Source organism: Schistocerca nitens, chromosome 1 (genome assembly GCF_023898315.1).
Source record: "Schistocerca nitens isolate TAMUIC-IGC-003100 chromosome 1, iqSchNite1.1, whole genome shotgun sequence".
Taxonomy (NCBI): domain Eukaryota; kingdom Metazoa; phylum Arthropoda; class Insecta; order Orthoptera; family Acrididae; genus Schistocerca; species Schistocerca nitens.
Window position 1 is genome coordinate 739,000,934 of NC_064614.1, and position 20,414 is coordinate 739,021,347.

Sequence of the window (20,414 nt, forward strand, 5' to 3'; positions counted from 1 at the left end):
CAAAGCCAATGGGGACTGTCAAGAGACAGACATGTTCCGGCTGCCTGGTCATGACTGGCAAACGTGACTTCATGTCTAAACTAGATACATGATACATTGGAGCAGTGGCGGCCGCTCAGCGCGACCACTACGGTCGCAGGTTCGAATCCTGCCTCACGCATGGACGTGTGTGATGTCCTTAGGTTACTTAGGTTTAAGTAGTTCTAGGGGACTGATGACCTCAGAAGTTAAGTCCCTTAGTGCTCAGAACCATTTGAACTTATTGCAACAGCGTCCATCTTATGCACAGTAAGAGATTGATACATTTCTGGTGAACATGACAGCAAGTGATTGTTTAAGAGAGAGCGAGAGAGAGAGAGAGAGAGAGAGAGAGAGAGAGAGAGAGAGAGGGAGGGGTTGCTTTAGCTATCTTTTTCGCATGCCTGCATGCGATATAAAACGTAACACTAACTCCGACATTCTGCGTCGCACACACAAATGCACAAGCGCGCGCACGTATCAACAGTACAATTATTCACTCCTCACGGGGAATGTTGGGTCACTTTTACGTGGCAGTCGTAAGCAGGGGGTGTTTTGCTTAAGATACCGGTGGAAATCGGGCCTGAACTACCACGTAACGACACCACCAACGTCAGCTAACAATTGCTCTCTAGCCGTTACCAAATGATTTATGTGCTCCGCTTTGATGCTGTGCTTGCTGGTGTTTCCTTTTCTTATTTTGAAATGAGTGCACAGAGCAATCTTGCTTTGTCACGGTGTTAGAACATGACTGTCACACCAGATGGAATCAGCGATCCATATGTACATTATTATATCGGTTCTGCCTTCCCAGGAGCACAAAATACTGACGTAGGCAGCCAGCCCTGTTGAGAGGGAGGCGTGGGTTGTCCCCCCAATCCGCTCTTTTACCCCTCGACAGCCAGAACTCCTCGTTTGTTTTACATTCGCGGCTGACTGCCAGAAAAAATGTCCGCTACAACATGAGTGCCAGTATGAGAAATAATAGAGCATGTATAAATTATTCGAACTTGTAATCTGGATTTTCCGAAGCAAATTTAAATAAATTACCAACATACAAAACTAAAAGCATTGTACTCACCAAAAGCTGCAAGTCCATGACTTGGGAAAGACAGCTTCAAAATAATTAGTAGGAACGATATTGAAAATCTATTCGTCGCTCCTTCTTGTTGGCAAGTAAATCTGTCATCTCAGATTGAAATGCTCAATTTTACACACGAATGGCATTTCACAGGATGGCGTCCCTAAGGCACTCAGTCATTCTTCTTTCATTGTGTGTCATAGGAACGTTTTAATTCTCTTGAGCATTGAAAAGCACTGCTCAGCTTCTGACGTCAAGATAGGTGTCGTGATTAGCAGTTTCAAAACTTTGAAACAGTCTCGTCGAATGTGCTACGAAGTTCATCCTCTAGAAGCAGCGAAGGAAATGGAACTGCCTCACCAATTGCTCATAACTCAGGCCTAGCATAAAAGACTTGAAGCTCACCCTTCAGCTTCCTTTTTTCCAGAAATATATATGTGTCTTTAATTTCAAGGTATTTGTCTGGAAAATCTGTGATGTCTTCACTTAAAACTTCCGGGCTGATAGGCCGTGGTCGAAGTATAAAACTGTCTCCTGACGTTTCGTCTCCGACTGCGGGAGACATCCTCGGAGGTACAGCGCCGAACTGCTTACCCAAAGTGTATAAACCTGATTCCGTTGAGGCCAATTGTCAGCGCTATAGGCGGACCAACACATGAGTTAGCTAGACACCTTGCCTCAATGCTGCAACCTTATGTTGGTAGGACGGACAGTCATATTAAAATTCAGCTCATTTCATTGACAAGTTAAAGGAAACGAGCGTGGGCCCGGGTGATATCCTCGTCAGTTTTGACATTGTGTCGTTATTTAAAAATGGTTCAAATGGCTCTGAGCACTATGGGACACAACTCCTGAGGTCAGAAGTCCCCTAGAACTTAGAACTACCTAAACCCAACTAACCTAAGGACATCACACACATCCATGCCCGAGGCAGGATTCGAACCCGCGACCGTAGCGGTCGCGCGGTTCCGGACTGTAGCACCTAGAACCGCTTGGCCACTCCGGCCGGCTGTCGTTATTTACCATGATTCCGGTAAACTAAGCTATCTTATGCATAGCGGATATTTTTCCTACCGATATTGTGGCATTATTCCGACACTGCCTCACCACAACCTACTTTCAATACAATAATAACTTTTATGAACAGATTGACGGGGTGACTATGGGCAGACCTCTTAGTCTTGCTGTGGCTAACTTATTTATGGAGACTTTTGAACAACGGGCGTTGCAGACTGCCAGTAAGAGGCCAGCCAGATGGTATCGCTACGTCGATGACACGTTCGTAGTACGGACACACGGAGCAGAGGAGCTGGATGCCTTCCTGACACATTTAAACAGCATTAATCCGAAAATCCAATTTACTATGGAGACGGAAAGGAATGGGCAATTGAATTTCCTGGGTGTGTCTGTGATTAAACGACGGGACGGAACGTTGGGCCATAAGGTGTATAGATAGGCCACACATACTGATCGTTATCTACATAAAGGTTCAAACCAACACCCTAGACAAAAAAGAGGTGTAATGAAAACCTTGGTAGACAGGGCGTACAAAATTTGTGAACCTGTTTATTTAAAAGATGAGATTGAACATCTACAGTCAACTTTCGTGAAGAATGGCTATTCTAGCAAGGATATAGATCGAGCACTTCGCTCTAGGCAGAGAATCAGGAGTAACGACGAACAACATTCGCCCAAGGGCAAAGTTTTTCTTCCGTTCATTAGTAAGGTCACAGACCGCATTGGGAAAGTTTTAAGTAAGTATGGGGTGGAAACTATTTTCAGACCCACCAGGAAAATAAAAGAATTTTTAAGATCGGCAAAAGATGCACGACACTCTTTGGCCATACCGGGGGTATATAAAATTCCTTGTAGTTGTGGACAGGTTTACATCGGTACCACAAAGAGAAGTGTGAACACCCGCCTTGTCGAACATAAGAGGAATTGCCGCCTGGGTCACACGGATAAGTCGGTCGTAGCGGAACATGTTTACCAGGAAGGTGATCATGAAATAAAATTCAGCGAGACGAGCGTCATGTCAAAAACCTCGTATTATCATGCACACTTGTATAGAGAGGCTATCGAGATTGATAAAAACCGTAATAATTTTAAAAGGAAAGACGAAGGTGTTAAACTGGATTAAATTTGGATGTCAACGTTGCACCGCAAGCGTGACGATCTATTACTTTCAATCGAGAATGTTGGCATTACCAGAGACACTCTCATCTGTACTGCCTATATAATCAGCGCTTCCTCGAGTTCTCTTCGCAGTTTGCTGCTGTACCTCCGAGGATGTCTCGCGCAGTCGGAGACGAAACGTCAGGAGACAGTTTTATACTTCGACCACGGCCTGTAAGCCCGGAAGTTTTAAGTGAAGACAATACCGGCCGTGAAAGCTTACATTCTATGATCAATCTGTGATGTATTTGTCAAACTGATTTACATCAAATACGTTGGCTGCAGCGAGGTGTACAGTGAACTGAAAACGTGATTTTATTTCAGAAAGGACGGCATCGCACACTTCCTAAGCATCTCTTTTTCTATGCCCATCAAGAATTCGTGGCTTCTTTGCAGGCGTCGTTTCGTCATTTTCGAAACTAATCTCGTTAAGGATGTAGTCAATGTCATCTCTGATGTTTTGCATTACCACTTCAAAGTTCTGGTTGTCTTGCGTTACTGTGGTCGGTTCTGAAGCTGATTAAAAAGTACGTCTGCATGAGGCATTATCTTCTACAAAAATGGTAGCCAAAAAATTAATTCGTTATCTTACAGTCTTTGTTTGTATGAACCAGCTTTTTCAATAGTAGAAGATAGTTTTATGCTCTCACTTATTGTTGTTGTTGTTGTTGTGGTCTTCAGTCCTGAGACTGGTTTGATGCAGCTCTCCTTGCTAATCTATCCTGTGCAAGCTCCTTCGTCTCCCAGTACCTACTGCAACCTAAATCCTTCTGAATCTGCTTAATGTATTCATCTCTTGGTCTCCCTCTACGATTTTTACCCTCCACACTGCCCTCCAATGCTAAATTTGTGATCCCTTGATGCCTCAGGACATGTCCTACCAACCGATCCCTTCTTCTAGTGAAGTTGTGCCACAAACTTCTCTTCTCCCCAATCCTATTCAATACCTCCTCATTAGTTACGTGATCTACCCACCTAATCTTCAACATTCTTCTGTAGCACCACATTTCGAAAGCTTCTATTCTCTTCTTGTCCAAACTATTTATTGTCCATGTTTCACTTCCATACATGGCTACACTCCATACAAATACTTTCAGAAACGACTTCCTGACACTTAAATCTATACTTGATGTTAACAAATTTCTCTTCTTGAGAAACGCTTTCCTTGCCATTGCCAGTCTACATTTTACATCCTCTCTACTTCGACCATCATCAGTTATCTTGCTCCCCAAATAGCAAAACTCCTTTACTACTTTAAGTGTCTCATTTCCTAATCTAATTCCCTCAGCATCACCCGACTTAATTCGACTACATTCCATTATCCTCGTTTTGCTTTTGTTGATGTTCATCTTATATTCTCCTTTCAAGACACTGTCTATTCCGTTCAACTGCTCTTCCAAGTCCTTTGTTGTCTCTCACTTATTTCAGTGAATTCCATAACAGTAATAAAATTTTTCCCTGTTTTTAAAAACATCTTTTACTACTCGCGAATAGTAATTCCATCTCGTCACACACTCGGGGTAAGCTTTTTTGAATAATGCTATGCAACACTTTTGATCTCTGTGGCGAGTTAGAAAGAAGTGTACAAAAACTATGCGGGCTTTGCGATTAACAGAGGCTACCGTATACGTAAGGTTGAACTGAAGCGCATAACAATGGATGTAGTTTGCATTTGGATATTTGTCTTTAACTAATTTCTGAACCCCATTCGACTTGCTACTCATGCTGTTTGTCCCATTCTAATTCTGAGCTATTAGTGTTGCTCGATCATCGCCAATTAATGGTTCAATTTCTTACAGAATATTCTCAGCTACAGTATGAGTGTTCTGACTTAACAGATTAACAAAGTTCCAAAATCTTTCAACAGGTTTTCCCTCAACAACATAACACAAAACAATAACCAATTGAAATTCGCAAGACACACATGTGCTTTCATCCGCGATTATTGCAACATAATCGGCACGTTGTATTTCTTTACCAACTTCATCATAGTACACTTCCAACGTGCATTGCAGTAATTTGTTCTGAAGTCTTAGAAATGCCTTTGAATACTGACTGATGCTTGAATGAGATGAACTTGAAGATATTTATCCAGTTCCACGCCAAACTGAATTATCTCGCGAAAAATCCCTTATTTTGAGAAGCATCAGATTCATCGTGGCCCCTGAGAGGCAGTTTCAAAGCACCACAGAACCGAATACAGTTTACAATTAAATTCAATGTACACCTATTCTTTTCTACACCTTTGTTGCGGCTGTATATTTTTTGTCTATATTGCGGATCTAATTTCTGCTGAATGCTAGTTTTGCCTAGAAATGAAAGACTAAGCACATTATTCATGTGTCGCTTTGATATTTCATGTACTTTCATTTTAGACCAGATATGCCCAATATCAGTTATTCCGATCTTAACGCCAATGAACATCTCCCCCAAGTAACACACAAGGAAAATAAAAAACAGCGTTGCTTTCTTCACAACCACAAATGCATTTCATATTTTGGTAAATTTCTGGATTGAACTTACGGCATCGATTTTTTGTTTGCTGCTACAGATTCAGATTCGGGAATGGACTACCTTGTGTTTTCTATCTGAGGGCCCTGTCGCTAGATGGCGTTTTTAATAGCTCACTTACTTTGTTCATGTTTGCTATTTTCACAGTCAATTGAATTTTTCCTTCAGATGGCGCTGTGCAGACAGCTATATACGGTCAATTAACTGACCTCGCAATAACTACAGCGGTTTGTACAGGACTGTATTACACGAACGTAGCCAGTATAAACAGAAATACTACACCTTTGTTTAGAAAACAGATGCTCAACAGGTGGTGAATACGTTAGTTTTTTTGTTCTGTAGCAATAGTCCTGCTTTGTAAAATATACCAGTATTGAAACAATGCCTCTTAGTTGCAAAATCTAAGGGCATAATAATTATTATATTCAAATTACATATAGCTATTTACAACGATATTTAAGTGTATTATTTCTGCATTCGATTTAATTAAGCATCAATTAGCGTTTAGGGATGTATTAGCATTAACTAGGGTGACCAGCCGTCCGGATTAATCCGGAAATGTCCTCCTTTTTAGCTCTTTGTCCGAGGTCCGGGCGGATTTTTACAGTGTCCGGGTTTTTCGGAAAGTTGAGGGTAATAGAGTTAAATTTACAATTTGTCCCGTTCTAATGCTGTTTTCTTAAATACTTTAACTATTGCCACAGCCTTCGTGATAAACACGCACGAAGGCGATGTTACTAGGTGGCACCAGGATCGTCGATGTTCTCGTTGATCGACCTATAAGCGAATGCAAATATCGATTATTTAAAATTTTCGTTTCGTATCTTCGCTTGGCTTCCTGTAGTGCACGTGTGATTTGTGAGTGTAATTTTTAACCGAGTGAGTTACGTAAAATATTTGGCTATGCCTAAACGAAAGTGTACATTTTCTGATGTCCTTTCCTGCAAATATTCGGCTTTCAAGAAAGGGAGAAATGAATTTGAAGCGGAATGTAAGATATGTGGAGCTGGAACGTACGTCTCAGTGGCCAATAAAGGTAAGAAATGACTCGACAGATTAACTGTCATGGTTTTATTTCATAGTCATTCAATTTATTTGTATTCGAAAGGTTAAAGTGCAGTTTACATGTCGTCAGCTGCTGCTTGAATTGTAGATGTTGGTAGCGGTGCGTCGAATGAAGGGAGGTGAATGGTCCTACGTTTTTCAGTTTGTAAACAATACAGTGTTGTTGACATAACAAAACAATTGGCGTCAACTGTCACCACAATCAATGTTTTTAATTTTTTTATATTGCTCAGTTAACCACCACCTGACCATCAGTAACAATTAACTACTAGTTTTACCGGTAATTCCCGACAGTCACGTGACTTGTCCGAAACTGACGAGTGGTATCTTCATCTGCAGTTGACCCGTTTGATGTGTCCTCTTTTTTCTTCCTTTGTCCTCCTTTTTGAAGCTGTTTGTCCTCCTTTTTAAACAACTGCATCTGGTCACCCTAGCAGTAACTTGCAGAAAGATTGTAAAACTCGATAACAAGAAATCTGCACCCCGATATGTTCTAATATGACTGCTAGGTGGCAGATCGTGCTTCTATAGATCCCGCACTTTACTGCTCTCTGGGCGAAGGAAAGAAGCGTATACAAACCAACGGCCGAGCCTTTCACACAGTGCTTATGAGGACACACGGTGCCAAACTGCAGTTGGCGCCCAGCTTCAGAAAACTACCGTGAGAGCGCGCGCGGCGAAACACGCCTCTTCAAATCAGAAAATACATACTCCGAAACAATGTTTTAAGTGCAGTTCGCATAGATTTCTCTTTCTTTCTGTTTTGTACAAGTGATGCCACGGCACAGCGGCACTACCTCAGAAGCCGCCCTTGCATTGGAGTATCCTGTCTTGATGCCCATGAACAGGGAAGTTAACACGGTTCTCATAATCGTTTCTTTGCAGCTCTTGATAGAGAGAGATTTGATGGAGATGGAACCTACGCCCCTCCTTTCCTCTGTCCTTTCCCTGGGCTCCCTCTTCCCCCCCTTCCATCCTGTTTTCTCCCCACCTACCGTCTCCCTACCTCCCTTCTCCCCCCGCCCTCCAATCCCTTTGTATTCCCCTCCTCTGCCTTTCCCCACTCCCTGATACATCTGCCCAGCACCCCCCCCCCTCTTATGGGTCCTCGTCCTCCATCGGCTCCTTTCCTCCATCCCCCCCCCCTACGTTTTTCCTCTCCTTCCCCCTTTTAATTTTCCCATCATCTGTCCAGGTTCCCCCCACCTGCCCTCGGCTGTGGTACGTCATATTTGCCAACTTTATAGTGCAGTGTTCAAGTGAATGTTCAGTGTTGTTCGTCTTTCCAAAGTGTTGCGAACAGAAATCATGCTGTCGCTGGGTGTGAATTTTATGTCTCTTGCGAACAGAAACCAGACTGTAGCCATGTTTTTAATTGTCTGTCTATTACTTTACCTGTCTGCTTCATATGTATTTTATTAGCATCATCGAGCCGGCCGTGGTGGCTGTGCGGTTCTAGGCGCGTCAGTCCGGAATCGCGCTGCTGCTACGGTCGCAGGTTCGAATCCTGCCTCGGGCATGGATGTTTGTGATGTCCTTAGGTTAGTTAGGTTTAAGTAGCTCTAAGTCTAGGGGACTGATGACCTCAGATGTTAAGTCCCATAGTGCTCAGAGCCATTTTATTAGCATCATCATCCCTTTGTTTATATGTTTTAAGTTCTACGATTTTTTCCGCCATGTTACCATCTAAGTCTCCGATTTTATCGCCTGTTTCTATTGTCTATTATGTTCATCTTTTAAAACAAATTCTATAGGCTGAAGAGCGGCATACTAAGCTGTTGCCAGCCCGCCCCCTTCGGGGGGAATCGAAACTCAGTAAAGGAAAAAAAAATATGGAACCTATGCCGATGGAGAATGCGTAGGACACTTGCCTGACTCATGACACTTCCTAGTGCGATCGCGTGGGACCTAACGTGCAGATCAACTGCAACAGCAGGAAGAACATTAATTTCCCACTATTCTATCGTCTCCTGCTTCCTTCTGTTACGTTGCCTAGATGTTATACTACCACTTTCATGTCACTGTTTGAAGAGGTTGATACATAATTGCCGAGATGGTAGACGTCTATTGTGATATCTTGCTGCATACACCGTACAAGAAAGAACTGCATTTTTCATACAGTCTCCATACAACAAGAGCATGTCGGCTTTTTCTACAATGGTAAATCCCACAGTCCACTAACGACCTATTGATAGGGGTGTCACCTATTAACTGAGTAGCAAGTGACAGTGAACCCAAGGAATACACAAGCTCACTATAAACAAAAGCAGTGCAAATTGAATGAGACAAACAAGTGTCAGTGTAGAAATATTTCGAAATACTCGCAAAGGGCTCACACTAGAATCTGCAACAGACACCACTGCATTCTTATTTAGTGCACTGCTTTTAGTTTCTTGATGTCAATAGGCATTGTCTCATTTAAGAACGTATATGTTTGCAAAAAAAAAAAAAAAAAAAAAAAAAATTAAAAAATATTCTTTCTCAGTACTACTACAACAATATAAGCCACTTCCTATCAATCTATTTTGTGAAAACTGCATATATGTAGCACCTTCCATTTGCGCAATATTTGTGGTGCAAGTTTTAGGTGATTCTCACTGTATGAGTATAGCGATTTCTACATAAGAAATATTTCTGTTAAAGTATAGAGACCACTGTTGCCATCACTAGAGGGTTGAAACTCATGTAGGGACTTTGGTAACACGTTTGTTTACTGCTAGGCCACTTGGAGAGCTGCAAGTTTATCAGTCCTAAAGCTTTGTATTAAAGGAAAGTATGGCCATCCTTTTCCCCTGCGTTTGCCGCCGTCTGCAGTTCAGGACTGGCTGAAACCGCGTCACGTGACATTAGAAGCCATTGTGGGCCCAAGTGTTGTATGAGAAGCATAGGAAGTGTTTTATACTTTCGAAGTTTTGAGTAGAATAATGCCTCAGCCCTGTGTTGCACAGAGCTTTAATCAATCCTTCGTCTCCGTTTCTCACTGAGTGTTTCAATGTCTTCCATATTTTCTTTGATTTCGTAATAAACGCAGCCTGGCTTCATAACAGTGTGTTCCTGATTACGACTTCTTGCGTGGATTGCACTCTTTGATTTGCATTATGAATTTGTTGTCATATTCTGCTTGACTTTTTCTCGCATCTGTAATATTGGGTAGAGTAGGTGATTCCATAATTGTTTTTGTTTCATGCAGAACAGAAGCTGATTTTGTTGCACCCTGTTCTGAGTTCATTTGTTCCTGCCCACGAAATCATGTGTTAATTGCTTGATTTAAATGCGTGGTAGGGATATTTGTTGTTTTCTACCTTATTTTTGTTCACATCTGTTTTTGTAACTTCTCGCATTTAATGGAGAACTCCACATTAATATTCACTGACAGAATTGGTATTCAACTCTATTGCATCCTGTCACAGAAAGAGTATGTATTTCTGCTTCGAACAGTGTTGCTACTTGCCACTGAATACACTTTGCAGTATCGGTACGTGTTATTGTGCCAGATATATCATGCACAAAAATATATTACATCGAAACTCATTTGTGCATGAGAATGTGTGGTACAGTGTCACCGAACTTTAACTGTATTGAATACTACTGCATTTAGTAAACTCTAGTTAGACAGTATTCCTAGTAGATCCAGTGTTGGAAGTGTGAGAGTGTGTGCTATTTGATTTTCATTGTTCATTGGCGTTTGAGAAAGATTGTTGTTCACTGATGTATACTAAAATGTAATGTTTGTAGTACCTATTAGTAGTAGGGAGTTGGGGTTACGGGTGCAATTTTGATATCAAATTAATATGCTAATTAATTAAATTGATCGATTAAGCACCCCCGGCGCCGCCCACCACCGCCCCCGATCACGCCAACCCCCACCCCCAGATGGCCTCACGTGTTTTTCTCAGCCTGCACGTGTGCTCCAGCCCCCTCCCCCCTCTCCACCCCCTCCATCCCCCAACCCACCCTATTGGCGAGAATTTCGAATTTTGGCTTGAATTTCTTTGTCCCAGGGCTGTGCTGACATCCCACCCCGCCCCCACCCGGGAATTGGTAGGAAATTAAAATTGGCAGTTCCCTTTTTGGCGCTCGAACCCTGGTGCTTCTGGGCGGAAAGCCCAAGTGCACGCCCCTAACACAATTATTCCACCAGAGGCGCTTGGAATTGACGGGAAATTAAAAATGTTGGTGCCATTTCCGGGTTTCGAACCCTGATTCTAATGGATGGAAAGCCCAAATGCGCCCCCCCCCCATAACACAATTATACCACCAGAGGCGCTTGAAATTGATAGTAGCCAATAGGAACGCAGCATTAAATCACAACGGGGATATAAGGTGGCCCCAGCAGCTCTGCAGCCTCAGTTGCAGTCAGTCACCCAGAATGAAGCGTCAGTCGAGATCGCCCAGCGCTGTCCAGCCACAGCAGCAACAGAATACGAAGAAGCCGCGGAAGAGTAAGTAAGTCTGTGTTTACTGCCGTGCGAGACTCTTTGTGCTTCTGTCATCGCTTTTAACGGTTTTTCTTCTTTGCTCATCACCGGATGCGACATCCTCTGATGTCTGTCAGGGTCTGCAACAGCGACGTGTCCTGGCCAGTCGGGATCCGCAGCAGCGGCAGCATCCTGGGATCCTGTCGCGTTCCTGGTCAGCTTGACAGAGCAGGACAATCAGCTGTTATTGTCGGTTGAAGGCACCCAGCCAGCCCCTGACTCGCCGAAGTTTACCGGAGGCCCTAATCAGCATGGCACAGGTCGGTACTGGCCTCCATCATACGCGCCATCGCACATTACTCCAGTGATACTGCACGGACAGAGTGAGGATGTAGTGGATAAGAAGATACCAATTAAGCCCTGTGCACCACTACCCTTCTCTTCAGTGAATAATTTAACCACTAGTGGTTCCAAATGTTTACATATTGGTGTAGAAGCAACTATAGACAGAGAGCGGCATATTGTGATAGAGATCGAGAATGCAGCTAAAAGTATTAAAGTGTGGTTTACGGAGGTGGAATGGTATGAATTCTGTCGTGCAAAAGCGTACGTCAAGCAGCAGTTGACCGCCGATTATCATCCGAGCCGTCCTCCTCCGGACATTTATTGTGCTGCTGTAACTCTATCCATTACAACAGTGTACAATGACTCTGCACTCCGTGTGAAATCAGATAACACATCCATTTATCTACAGCACTCCACCGTTTAAAACTTTTTCGATCTAAAGATGATTCTATCCATTGTGTTGGGAAGACTGGACAGCTGGCTGCCTTGTGTTAAAGCTGTGTATAGAGACATTGCAGAGTATCTAAGTATGAACAGTGTGCATTTAGATGACTTCGAACAGTGGGTCAGTATGGTGCCGGCGAAAACTAATGTACTGCCGATAAGGTTGAGAGAAATATATGCTGAATTCTCTGCTTACAAGAAGGCTTTATTTTCCATATTCTGTATTGGCGTTAAGATAAAGAAAGAACCAGTTGATGTAGTGCATCCTGTGTATGATTACTGAATTAAAAAAAGTATGTAACCATGTATGTGTTTTTTATTTCTTACCTCTTATTATATTGCAAGTACTAAAGCTATTGCCCCAGTATTTTCACTGGAAACATGCAACAGCAGAAAATTATGTCAAAAACTAAATTATCCGTAAAAGCCCATTGCACGCCAGTACCTGAAGTGGTCGGTATCATGGAAAGGGCATAGTGTTAATTATTTCTATAAAAAACCCATTGCATGCCAGTGCCTGACGTAGTAGGTATCATGGCAGGGTGGGTGAAGCATCAAGGCTTTGTTGTTGTAAGCGACTGGAGATGTGACGGTGGCAAGAAAACCGGAAGAAGAAGAATGGCGCACTCCTTCCCGACAACATAGTGCAATAATTGTAGGTTCATCCAACTGCGGCAAGACAAATGTTTTCATGTCGCTGCTAACACATCCGGATGGAGTCCGCTTTCAGCATGTAAGTGTATTTTCAAAAACACTGTTTCAGCCCAAATACCAACTATTAAAGGAGATATTACAGGGTGCAAATTGTATGGCATACACGACATTAAGAGAGAGCAGTGATATCCCTCCACCGGTAAAAGTAAATCCAAACACATTGCTCATATTTCACGATGTTGCTGTGGAAAACCAAGCTGGAATTCGACAATATTTCTGTTTCGGTCGCCATATGGCTGTTGATGTATTTTATCTGAGTGAGACATATTCCAGAATCCCAAAACAGCTGGTGAGGGATAATGAAAATCTAATTACAGCATTCAAACAGGACAATCTAAATTTAAAACACCTTTAACAGGCTCATGTAGGAACCGATATGTCGTTCAATGGTTTTGTATGGATATGTGCAGATTGCTGGAATCACTCACAGTACAGGTTTCTCGTTATTGATAAAACAAGAAAACTGAATGATGGCAGGTACAGACGGAAGACAGAACTTCCTTGAGTTTATATATATATATATATATATATATATATATATATATATATATATATATATATATATATATATATATATATATATGCATCACCATGGATAAATTCGCACGGATGTCGGGAGCTCAGTTTGATAAGATGGGTGTACATAGACAAAACATTTGCTTGTATGTGGACGCGAAAATTCAAACTCTCGACCATAAAGTTGGAAGTGTACGCAAGGAACTAGAGACGTATTGTCAAACCCTTCTGAGATTGAACAATACACTGAATGATAAGGTTAATGCAATCGAGAAGAAAGTAAACGGTTCAACTGAAGGGGGAATAGCTGTCATTGAGAACGGGACATTGTACGAACGAGTTAACGCAATTGAAAATAAGCAGCTCAACTGAAGGGAAAATAGCTGTTACTGAGAAGGACGAGTAGCATAAGAAGAAGAAGAGCGGATAAATAAAACCTCATGCTGCACAGAAGTCCGATTAGTATACAGCAAGATGTCGACTAAGCATAAAGTCACAGAGGCACGGAAGGCTGTTCGCGAGAAGTTGCCCTTGCTGAGGTTATGGCATTTGAAGTGGGAGCAGACACTGCGAGAAACCTTTAAACCATTACTGAATCTCTCGATGAACTCTCAGCGAAATTCTGTAATGACGACGATGACGCTATTGCCGATTTCATTAACCGTGACAGCGACGCTAGGATAGACAAAATGATTCAAATGGCTCTGAGCACTATGGGACTCAACTGCTGTGGTCATCAGTCCCCTAGAACTTAGAACTACTTAAACCTAACTAACCTAAGGACATCACACACATCCATGCCCGAGGCAGGATTCGAACCTGCGACCGTAGCAGTCGCACGGTTCCGGACTGCGCGCCTAGAACCGCGAGACTACCGCGGCAGGCGATAGACAAAACATTCGATGTTAGTGGTGAGAAACCATACATGTTGGGCACACAGCCTATAACTTTAAATGAAAAAATACAGATCGGCGATAAAAAATTTCAAAGAACACCCGGGCTACTGAACCTTATTTTCCTAAAACCCACAAAAGCTGTAAATTATTCGCCTAAAGATCTGGAAATGTATCGTGAAGTATTGCTTTGAACTGATCTGCATAAGAATGCAAAAAGTCGAAGTAATGTGAAATACAAATCCATTATAAGATCTATTTTGGATGGTAAAAACAATAGCAGTGGTGATGGTATTGACATTCTGCATAAAAGAGTGAGCAATCGACTCCAGCAGTATATGTATTACGACGACCCCAATGAGCTAGTAGACAGGCTACAGTTGCTAATGGCATCAGTTGCCACTGGTAATACAGGTCATTCGAATGAAGTTGTTTCAATAATTTATGAGCTTAGAGAGAGAGAGGCATCATCGAATAAGTAAGTAGACTAGTTTGAGAACTTCACAAACCAGCACGAACAAAATACCCCCGAAGATACGTTATGATTAAAGGTTTGGACGACCTGTGGCAGGCGGACCTCGTCGACATGAGGGAATATTCACGTGTGAATAACGGATTCGAAAATATTTTAATGGTTATTGATACTCACTCTAAGTATGCCTGGGCATTACCGGTGAAAACGAAATCAGGGATGGCAGTCGCGCATGTGTTTGATGGATTGCTGCAGACGGGGACAAATCGAAGCCCAGACAACCTTCAAACAGATCACGACGGTGAGGTTTACAGTAAATATTTCAAGGCCGTGATGGAATGGTATGGAATACATCACTATTCGCTGTTCACCCACCTGAAGGCGAGTATCGTGGAACGTCTGAACAGGACAGTGAAAACCTAGATGTGGATGTAATCCAATCTTCGTGGCTCACACAGAGGGATCGATATCCTCCCGCAAATAATTCCACAGTATAATCGAACCAAACATCGCACAATAAAAACGAGACCAATCGATGTTCTCGATAATAGACTTCTAGATACAGTATACAATCGTATTAAAATGGTAGATCCGAGCAAACAGCAGGTTAATGTAGGTGATTTAGTACGTATTTCAAAACACAAGACAACGTTTGAGAAATCATACATGCCAAACTGGTCAATCGAGATATTCACAGTTTTCAAAGTGCAGAGAACGAATCCTAGAACCTACCTCTTAAGAGGACAACAGTGGTACTGAAACTGCAGGATGCTCTTACACACAAGAGTTACAGAAGAGCTCGGAACTAGATGTTTATCTCGTAGAGAGGGTCATACGGCGTCGAGGGAATAGAGCGTTGGTTAAATGTCTTGGTTTTCCCGCATCACGAAACAACTGAATTGACGCTGACGATTTGTTATACAATAGGGAACGCAACCACAAACACCTCAGTAGCATAACATGCTTGATAGGAGACGCATTAGAGGAGGAGTCGGCATTCTCGACAAACTACCAGTCGAATTACACATTCCTGGATATAACTACTGTGAACCTGGAACAAAACTCCAAAGACCATTGGCACGCGGTGATAAGGGAAAAAAGCTACTCGAGGAAGCGTATGAAGAAACTATGCATGGTAAAGTCAAGTTGGGCATGGGTGTGAGGAAGTTCAGTCAAGTTATGAGCGCTGCACGTAGGGCGCTAAGGAAGAATATGAAACCAAAAGGGTCCGTGAAAAACTGTATCCTGACAGCGTTGTATGCAGCTAAAAGCACCCTGAAGCAGAAATGAGGGAGAAAAAAAAAAGATTGATTAAACCACGCAGGGTTCTACCAATACCCAAGACGTCGGGTGGAATTATTCCCTTCCTCATTCCTGCCTTAGCCGGTGTCTCAGCGGTGGGTTCACTGGCTGGGAGTGCTGCGGCTATTGCCAGGACTGTCAAGAATGCACGAGGTACGAAGACATAACCGCATGATGGAGGCAGCAGTAATCGGAAAAGGGCTATACTTCCATTCATAGAAGAAAGGACTAGGTCTCTTCATACACAAAAAGTCCCCTAACAGGCCTACCAGACAGGGCGCTTACAAATATACATCTGCTTCAGTTTGTTACGAAGAAATTCAACATTCCGAGATTCTGAGGTGTGTTTATGCGGAATACATTACTGAAGACTATGTGGAAATCAGGAGAATGCGGAATTGTGAATCTGGATGTAGCAGGGGGATCTGGAATTCACTGGGTAGCATATGTTAAAAAAAGAAATACAAATAACGACTACTATTTGTATTTCTTTCGACGCCACCAAGACTTTAATACATTCCTGTGGGGTCATCTATGCATAATGTTCCTTCTGATGTTTACGAATGACATGTAAGGCCGGGTATTAAGCACCCATTCACCAGTCGATGTTTAGATGCAGTGCCGTACACTCTGGCACTAAAAGAACGATTGTCTGTACTATGTGCTAATTACTTCCCATCAATTGATTTAAGCGCTGGATATTGGAGCATCGCGCTGATTGGACTGGAGACATACAGCATCTCAAATATCACAGAGGGTAAGAATAAACTGCATCTGGAAATAAATGGCAAAGAAGAAATTATAGAAACTGAACCTGGTGCATACGACATTGACGATTTAAACCAAGTTTTAAAACAGTATGGAAAAGGGATTGAGCTCCATGCAAACATCAGTAGACTTAAATCTGAAATAAGGAAGATGAATGCTTCGATTGACTTCAAGCAGGAAGGTTCAATAGACCCACTGCTGGGTTACACAAAGGGACAGGTTTTGAAGACAGATCCCATGAAATTTTACAAATCTGATCAGACAGTTCATATTCTCCCTGTCAGTACCATCCGTGTTGAGTCAAAATTGCAACGAACTCGTATCTCAACGATAGATAGGTTCATTCAATTTACGGATTCTTCCCATCAGTTGGAACAGGGTATAAGATTGTTGGGACTCCTACCACCGCTATATACCTTCCAGTGCCAGTTCAGATATTGTACTAACTGGAGCTGCGTATTGTGGATCAGAATAACCGACTTGTTACTTTCGTGATGATGAAATCATTGTATGACTACGTCTATAACGAGACGGTCGGTAGTTATAAAACCAGCGCACAGCATAGCACTTTGCAGCAGAACAACAAGGTGATAACAAGTGCGAACTACAAGTGTCTTAAATCAGTAGGCTTGAAACCACGCAATGGCGTCGTCACTCAATATATCTCACCCAGTGGAATATGATGAGCGAATCATGCGCCAGGAATACTGCTCACATAAATCTTGGGCTTCAACGACGTTTAACATGAACGATGAAATTAGGATTGTCATCCAGCATCAAAACGCTTTAACTCTCCCATGCAGGAGTTTCATATTTTTGGATGGATCCTTAAGAGGAGAATCAGATCATCATCAATAAAATTATACACAAAAGGCCGCACATCACTGTGGCAGACGAGGAGCATTTGAAGCTTCTAAAAGTTCCGAATACTGGTACATATCAGTAGGAGGGCAAAATGGACGTTAGTTCATATTGTTAGTGCAGGTTGTCTCCATCAGGAGCAGGCATGCACTCAGGAGCAAACCTATTGTTCTCCTTTCACTGACAGCTACTTAACGTCTTGTTCTCCTTTGATTGACAGGTCCTTAGCCTATTGGTCTGTTAAGTGGTTTTCCATGTTGCTGCACTTAACCTATTGTCCCCCAACCGCCTCCCACCCCTTTCGCCCTCAGGAAACTCCCCACCCCTCACTGCTACAGGTACACTTCCAGGTCTGAGTTAACGCATTGCTCTGTTAAGAGCTTTTCCATGTCACCCCCATTTCCTTTTTGATTGACAGGCACTTAACCTATTGTCCCTCCCCCCCAGCCCCTTCCCCCTCCCTCAACCTGCTCCCCCCTTGCTGCTACAGCTACACTTTCAGGTCTGTGTTATTGGAAAAGGTCCCTCTCACTCTTATCAATTTGATTGACTGCTTAATTAATTGATAAATTAATTAACCTCTCTGGTGGGAAGGTCCACACCCTCCTGGGAAGAGGTTCAAATTCCATCAGGACAATAAACCTCTACTAACCTCAGAAAATGGTGGGAAAAAAGGACACATCCACTAACCTGTAAATCTGACCGCCACCTCTTCCTAGGAATTAACGGGAAAAAGACTCAGTTGATCGATCACTTGGAGGGTATTCGATTGTAGTGTATGGAATACTGTTTAAACAATTTAGACAGTGTGTGGGATATTGTTTAGTTAAACAATTTAGGGGATTCATGGCATTGTATGGAATATATGGAAATTGATGGATAGGAAGGATCTCATAACAGGAAATTCAAGGGCATATTGTTTATTTATATAAAAAAACAGTTTGTGGGCTTGGACTTCTCTTGCTCATCATTCCCTGCTCTCTGGAAACACATAGGTCTTGTAAGAAGTAATTAAATGGAGCAAACATGATGCATAACCTAATGTTCGGCTCTGTACTCTGTGTGTCTTAACCTAACGTTTGGGCCTTTGTTGGCACTATGTTCTGTTAAGAGGTTTTCCATGTCAGCCCCATTTCCTTAAAATATTTGACCGCCGTTGATACCAAATTAAGTAAATAGTTATGTCCTCCCAGCATTTTCTTGTATACTTTTCGAATTTCACATGCTTTTGAACGCCATTTCTGGCACATTCTTCTTTGCCACACACCCCTTAAAGTTTTGTACTGCATTTTACATAAAAATTATGCAAATTCACCTAGTGTTCTGCACTTAACCTGCTGTTCTGCTCCATGTCACCCACTCATGCATCCCCTTTCCGTTAACTACTGTACTGCTAACACCACATTGATATAAAAAATTTATGCAAATTAATTAAATTGGTATTCTTCACATGTATGGGGTAGTTTTCCTTAATTCGCAGCATCCTATTGGTTGGTGAAATCGATGGAATACAACCGCCGCCGCGAGCCACCGCTGGACGCAAGCCAGTGTGAGCCATCACTCTCACACTGCTTCAGGTGAAAGTTGGGTCTATTTTAGTGTATACAGTTAGAATTCTTCAAGTGTTATACGGACATCACAGAAGCCTAAGGCACGCTCACGCTGGTCCCATACGTGATGACGAGTAGCTGTGGTATGGTTGAGTACTGAGATGATCCAATGCTTCCCAGAAAAGCACAGGGTGCATTGCTCATCAAGGAACAGGAGAGATGCGTCTAACGGTGCTTAACTGCCCAGCATGACTGACACAACGCCGCAAAGTGCGCGCGCGTAGCTACAAATCCTCGCAAGCGTATCTAACAGAGTTCTTAATCTTATACTGATGTCACGTGACTACGTAAAAAATAAGAACCGAGTCGACCTCACGGAAATTGTATAGTGTCCAAGAAATAGTTAACGATCGCTTTCTTGATGTCTCAGCTTCTAGGAACGGAAATTCTTGTCCTAACAGAACCTGTTTACGAAACTAACGCAGAATAACGTCGAATGCTTCTTCCTTGTGGACCTAACGTGGTATCCAGTCCATCACGTGTTATCCTTCCTGCTTTCAAAGTACACAAACGTTCCCTCCGCTATGTAGAGGCTCCTATATCCCAGCACAAAGGATGTGAATGAATCGAGCATTATGATTGGTTCTTAGCGAATTTACCCGCCGAATTACTGATGCCGCCAATATCAAAGCACCATCCGCCTTTTCTTTCTTTCTGCAGAGGAAACTTTCAGCAGTTATTTTACACAGATCGCCATATTGCACTGGCAATTAAGTCTGACAAACTACCATACATATCATCAAATACAGATAGACTCTTACTCGTTTACACTGCTCTCCCACCGATGACAGGAGCTTAAATATTAGAACGTGAAATCGACCTGTGACCCATCAATATATCACTGCGTGCCCTACACAATGTCAAATATGGAAAGACTCTTAGTCAATTACATTGCTCTCCCACCAAGGACAGGAGCTCGAATACTAGTGTGCTAAACCGATCTCCAACCCAGAAATATATCACCGCATACCGTGTCGATGTACTAAACATACAATTCATATCCTGTGCCAAATAAAATCATCTCGTTTACATCATCCGTACATATACCACGAAGACGGGCTGTACCATATATGTACTCCTCTCAGCACTAGATATTTTCCCACAGCCAACGATCACAAGTCATCCACCCCCAACGCGCGACCAGAGCACCCACAAGATCAACCAAGGTGTTTCTCAAGTCTATAGAACTGGCAAACGTGTCTTCCACATACTAAATGCACA

At 42.5% G+C, this 20,414-nt stretch overlaps 1 protein-coding gene across 1 annotated transcript in view; it reads left to right on the plus strand.

Annotated features, from left to right (window-relative positions):
• LOC126236920 (heat shock protein 70 B2-like) overlaps nt 1-20,414 on the plus strand; it is a 133,766-nt gene that overhangs the window by 8,679 nt on the left and 104,673 nt on the right. The gene's annotated exons all lie outside the window — the stretch shown is intronic.